This window comes from Gouania willdenowi, chromosome 3 (assembly GCF_900634775.1).
Source record: "Gouania willdenowi chromosome 3, fGouWil2.1, whole genome shotgun sequence".
In the NCBI taxonomy this organism is placed as follows: Eukaryota; Metazoa; Chordata; class Actinopteri; order Blenniiformes; family Gobiesocidae; genus Gouania; species Gouania willdenowi.
Genome location: NC_041046.1, coordinates 10,396,081 through 10,402,154, shown reverse-complemented (window position 1 = coordinate 10,402,154; position 6,074 = coordinate 10,396,081).

Genomic DNA, 6,074 nt, shown 5'->3' with positions numbered 1-6,074 from the left:
GAACAAAGACCTCTTGCATACCAAGCTAACAAGGAAAGGCTACATGTAGATATATTAGTGAGAGTGAAAAACAGGTTCATTCAGTGATTAAACATATTTTAAGCAGTGTAGTTAAAGGTATATGGGCCCCATTCCCCTTGAGGCCGAGTTGTGAAATTATTCAAGGTGTGGACGGAGGGGGCGTTCTCCCTGAAGGCATACAGATTAGAGTACAGATCGGGCACCTAAAGGACTCAGATCATGAGAAACAATATTCTCTGATGTGATGAGACAAAGATTTAACTCTTTGCGTGAATGCCAGGCGTAATGTTTGTAAGAAACCAGGCACCGCTTATAACCATGCCAATAAGATTCCTACAGTGAAGCATGGTGGGGGCACCACAATGTTATAGGGATGTTTTTTCCAGCAGCAGGAACTGGCAGACTAGTCAGGATATAGGGAAAGTTGAATGCATCAAAGTACAGATATCCTGGATGAAAACCTGCTCCAGAGCACTCTGGACCTCAGACTGTTGCAATGGTTTCTTTTTCAGAAGGATAATTTTTACAGCAAAGATCTCATAGGAGTAGCTTCAGAACCACTCAGTGAATGTCCTGGAGTGGCCCAGTCAGAGCCTAGACTTGAATCCCATTGGACATCTCTGGAGAGATCTGAAAATGGCCACACAGACTTCTCCCATCAAACCTAATGGAGCTTGAGAAGTACAGCAAAGAAGAATGAGCCAAACTTCCTTAAAGCTGCGCTACTTGATTCTTCATCCATGACAGAGGGGCATGGCTGAAATCAAAACGTAAATCCCGTCCCCCACTCTGATAATTCCTCCAGTCTCCTCCTCTCATAAATCAAGCACGAGAGCTGAACGTGCACTACCGGTAGAACACGTCGCCATGCAAAAGGATGCACACAAAATATAGGAAAATGGAAGATTAGATTACCTGTCTAGAAGAAAAGTTAGACCAAGACTGAAAACAAGTTTGCACCGTGCACGCGCTTCACTATATATCGCGGCAGCCAATGAAGAGGCTCCTTCGTGGTCTCTGCTCACCCCTCCTTTCTCTAAATCCTGTGATTGGAGCTGGAGGGGTTTGCCGCCAAGACTTTGTCTTTTGAGATTGTATTTACTAAAATGTTTAATTATAAGGCACAGACAGCACGCAGATGTACAATTTTTTCAGAAATTATTACTTTTACAATATACTATATGATGCTAATAAAAAAAAAAAAATTAAATTAAAGAAAATAATTTGCGTATCCCAGGCATAAGATTGCCTCAGTGTGCTAAGCTTGTGGCAACATATTCCAAAAGACTTGAGGCTGTTATTGCTGCCAAAAGTGGATCAACAAAGTGTGTAGCAAAGGCCGTGAATGTGATTTCTAAGTTTTCTTTTTTTCACAAATTTACAAAACTCTAAAGAAAAAGTTTTTCACATTGTATTTATGTGGTATTTTGAGGAAAGAGATTAATTTAATACGATTTGGAATAAGGCTGTATTCTGGATGCACTGTGATTTATTTAATTCATCATATTTTTATTTGTTTTTTATTTTTATTTTTGACTATGGCAGAGTTGGTCCTCCATACTGAGAAGCTGTGTGGTAGGCATCCCTTATTGTCATCTCTTAGTGGCAACCCTAGACCGAGCTGTGACTAAGCACTGCCATCTTGTGTGTGTGGAGTAGACTGCAGGAGTGCTTGTAAATCAATAGAGGTAAAAAAAAAAAAAACCACTCAACAATCTCAAAGTACAATTGTTCACTGAATTTGCACAATCGGAAACAGCTATATACAGCTATGATACAGAATGCTTGGATCTTTTAAAAAACAGTTTTTACCACTCAAGTTTGGGAATAAAACTCAATAACTATTCAACAATTCAAAACAAAATACAAACAAATTGTTTTTTATTATAAAACAGTTCTGTAGGATAAAAATAAATATCACATGCATCAATTTTATTGTTTTAGGGTGTAATATAGAAATGTTCGAAACTGTATATTATATTATATTATATAGGAATAATCATAAAAAATAGCATTGTTATTGTTATGATTTCATTAATATTATATTCTTTCAGTAAGTGTACGAATGGTACAGACAAGTTATAATTTTGAGTTTACTATGGTATTAAGTTGGTTGCAATAAAAAGCGTCAAACTCAAAGCCCGGGGGCCAAATCTGGCCCTTTGGAGCATGTAATTTGGCCCTAAGAAGAATGTAAAAATGACAAAAAAACATGCATCATTGTGTAAATTAAAAAATAATTCAGTTATAAATATAAAAATATCTCAGCCCCTTCAAATACACATGATACAAATGTACTATTTTCCTATATTACAAGATCATGATGGCACTCATTTTATTAATCTCAATTTGATGAAAAAAATAATATATTTTTTTTCAAAATCTTGCGAATGTTCTCAAATTATTCTACTAAAATAAATAACAATTGTTCATAATAACAAGGAAATGTAAGTGAATTTAAGTTTAAGGTCACTTAATGCTTGGATATTGTTGGTCTCATTATCATATACTATATATTTAATTTATACCTGGAAGTGCAATTTAGGGCACATTAATGTTTAAATTGCTCTTTTTCCTGCCTAAAGTCTGTGTCCCTCTTGAGATCAAACTGGTCTAAATTTAAGTTTGACACCCCTGCCATACGTACATGATAATGTGTGGAAACTGTACATGACAACCAAGCTTGAAATAAAGTTTTATGTTGTTGTAAAAATAAAATAGTTTTAAATGTCAAACAAAGTGCTACGATATTAAATGATAAAACTCTAAAGTAATTAACACCAATGCAAATGGTTGTATGTGGAAATATAACATTATAATTAAACGTTAACCATTCAGCATGTATGAGTAAACCATTCTTTTTGTTTATTTAGTTTTTTTCACTTCTATGATGTGGGAAAAACCACTGCATTTTTCCACTTCCACGCAGAGATCACTGGGCTTCTGCTTCCTCAGTTTCTTATTCTCTCCCTGCAGATGCCAGATCTCTGTCTGTTTGTGGAAGTCTGCATGGCGTTTCTCCTCCAAGGGGCTGATTCTGAGCCTGGTTCCTCTTACAGATCTGCTTTAAACGGTCGATTTCTTCCTTGAGGACGATCAGCTCTCTCTTCAAAGGTTCATGTTTCTGAGCCTGGAGGTGAAGAGAGCATATTTCCCACCGTCTGCTTGTCCCAAACTTAGGATTCGAGCTCCCAGAGCCTTGGTGAACTCCTCTACTTCACTCACTCTAACATTCCTTTCCCCTCCAAGTGTCAACTTCTGCCAGTTGTCAACCAGTAAGATAGTGGCTTACCTCTCTGACAGGGACCTGCTGGTTTTCAAAGGAGATTCTCTGCTGTCTCCCATCACAGATATACATCAATCAATTGACTTCGTAACATTTAACTTGTTACGGCCCCCCTCTAGGATGTTAGGTCAAAAGCTTGAGGGGCCGCAACATAAAAGATGCCAGTCAGAATCAACGGTTGTTAAATTATTGCCACAAAAGTTATTAAAAGTAACACCATTATCAAAAATAACTCAACTAAACAAAAGGGACTGGAGACCCTGGCCAAACTAAACAATAGTAGGGAGGAGACTACTGGGCCAACCATATACAGGTCTGTCTCACCCAGCGTCCACCGTCTAAACTACAAAAAGGTACAAAACACTAAATCTACAGAAACACGAAAACAGGACTACCAGAAATCTCCAGCTCAAATTAAAATAACAAACTTACAAATTGTCGAGTGGGGAGCAGAAGAACTTTCCCCACGTCTGCTCCTGGTTGAATGTTGTGCCTCATTTCTTCTGGTCCTCTCAGCCCTTTTATACAACTCCTCCTCCCTCTCCACCGGATTACTGATCTGAACTTCTCTTTTGCATCCGTTGTTCCACAGCCTCAGAGAATCCCTCTGCTGTACTCACACTAACATTCCTTTCCTTTTAGACTCCTTCAGAACATGACCAGGTTCTGATCCTGGTTCACTGCTGTGCCTGGGACCTGTGTTCTGCTGCATCCCCTCCAAGTTCTTGATTTGTTCTGTGGGGAATCGGACCTTGGGCGCACGGTGGCTTAGTGGTTAGCACGTCCGCCCCACAGCAAGAAGGTCCTGGGTTCAAGCCCTGGGGTGGACTTGGGTCTTTTCTGTGTGGAGTTTGCATGTTCTCCCCGTGCTGCGTGGGTTTCCTCCGGGTACTCTGGCTTCCTCCCACAATCCAAAAACATGACTGTAAGGTTGATTGGAGTCTCTAAATTGCCCATAGGAGTGAATGAGAGTGAATGGTTGTCTGTGTCTGTGTTGCCCTGTGATGGACTGGCGCCCTGTCCAGGGTGTACCCCCGCCCAGCGCCCTATGAGACCCCCGCGACCCTGTTAAGCGGGAATAAGCGGGTATGAAAATGGATGGATGGAATCGGACCTTCACAAAGTTGTGCAAGCTCAGAACCCATTGTTGTTGTTGTTAATAGCGTGCTGCAACCAACTTGAATAGGTGCATATCACAGGATTCATGGATGACAGTACAGACGTAGGTAGAGATAGTTCTATGCCATGGCAGGAGCTCGGGCAGAAGAGAAAAAAAAAACAGGTCTTGCAGCTCATCAAACGTAATGTCTGTGAAGGAAAAAGTAGGGAGCAGGAAAACAAAGATGGCGATGATTACATTTGAAAGAGATGGTGCTCACTTTTACCTGTTGAAGCTGACAATAATTATTGAAAAAAAGATGGGGAAGATCCAGTCTGTCAAATTTCTGACTAATAAGAGACTTCTTGTTTTTGCAGGAGAAAAAAAAAGAAAAAAAAAAGCAGCAAAGAGACAAGTTTCTCTGAACCGACTCATTAAAGGGAGAACACATACCTGTGAAAGCAGAGAAAATGAGAGGAGTGATTAATGAAGTGCCAATGGATATGTCTATGGATGAGATAAAAGGAGGGAAAATAGTGAAGGCTACTAGGTTGCAAACAAGAACAAGGGACAATAACAGACAACCTGTCAGAATTAGAATTAGGAAATTGTGTTCCAGAGAAAGGAAGAATGGGATACTTATGTTATGATGTTGACAATTGTCAAAGAATGTGGCACACACTGCAGAACAATGTAAAGGAAAAGCGAGATGTGCAGCGCGTGAATAGGGTACATGAGAGCAGAATGCAAAAATTAAATGCGGTAATTGTTGTGGAGAGCATATGATGGTTGTCCTGTTCAAAGAGAAGCCAGAGAGGTACCAAGTGTCTTATGCTGACGCACTTAAAAAAGTAAAAGAGAATGAAACAATGAGGGTGAGTCATGTGCAAGTGAGAAATAATATGAGGGAGAATCTCAAACACAAGCAGAGGTTCCCAACACCAAATCAGAACCTGGAAAAAAATCAACAATGACACAATGATAGTTGATGAGGTCAACTTAATTGCCTTCATTTGCAAGATAGTGAATGTGGTTTTGCAACAAAAAACAGGTGGAAGCAGCAGTTGAAATAATAATTAATTAAATATCAGTAGAACAAAATCATAAAATGTTGAAACCTTGCAGTGATGATGGACTGCTCCAAGGTACTTAGCGTACTAATGGTGGCATGCTAAGTACCTTGGAACTGTCCATCATTATTGCAATTCTGTGGATATAAACATTTCTTATTAAAATGCCATTTTATGTTTGTAAATGTGTAAATATATAGAGGAACAGTTATTTGCTTGCACTTACTGTAATTCTATTTAATTTATCCTATTGTATTCCTACATATTGCATGTTCTTGCACTGAAATTATATGAGTTCCAATATCATTTATGCTGATGTAAGACAACGATTATTCTGATTTCACTTTTTGTTTTTGAACCTGGATTTAAAAAAGTTAAGGTAAAGGTTTATTTATATACATATATAAAATCAGTGTGAAACATTAAAAGATCATGCAGCGTTTAAAGAAAGACAATTTTATTTGATAAATATGATTTACAAAAAAAAAAAACAAATCAAAATATCGTTTATCATGCGGTGAACTCAGAGTATTGTCGCCCTTTGATAAAACTATGACCAAGTTAGGGTGACAATATAGCTCTTATTTTGAAAGCTAGG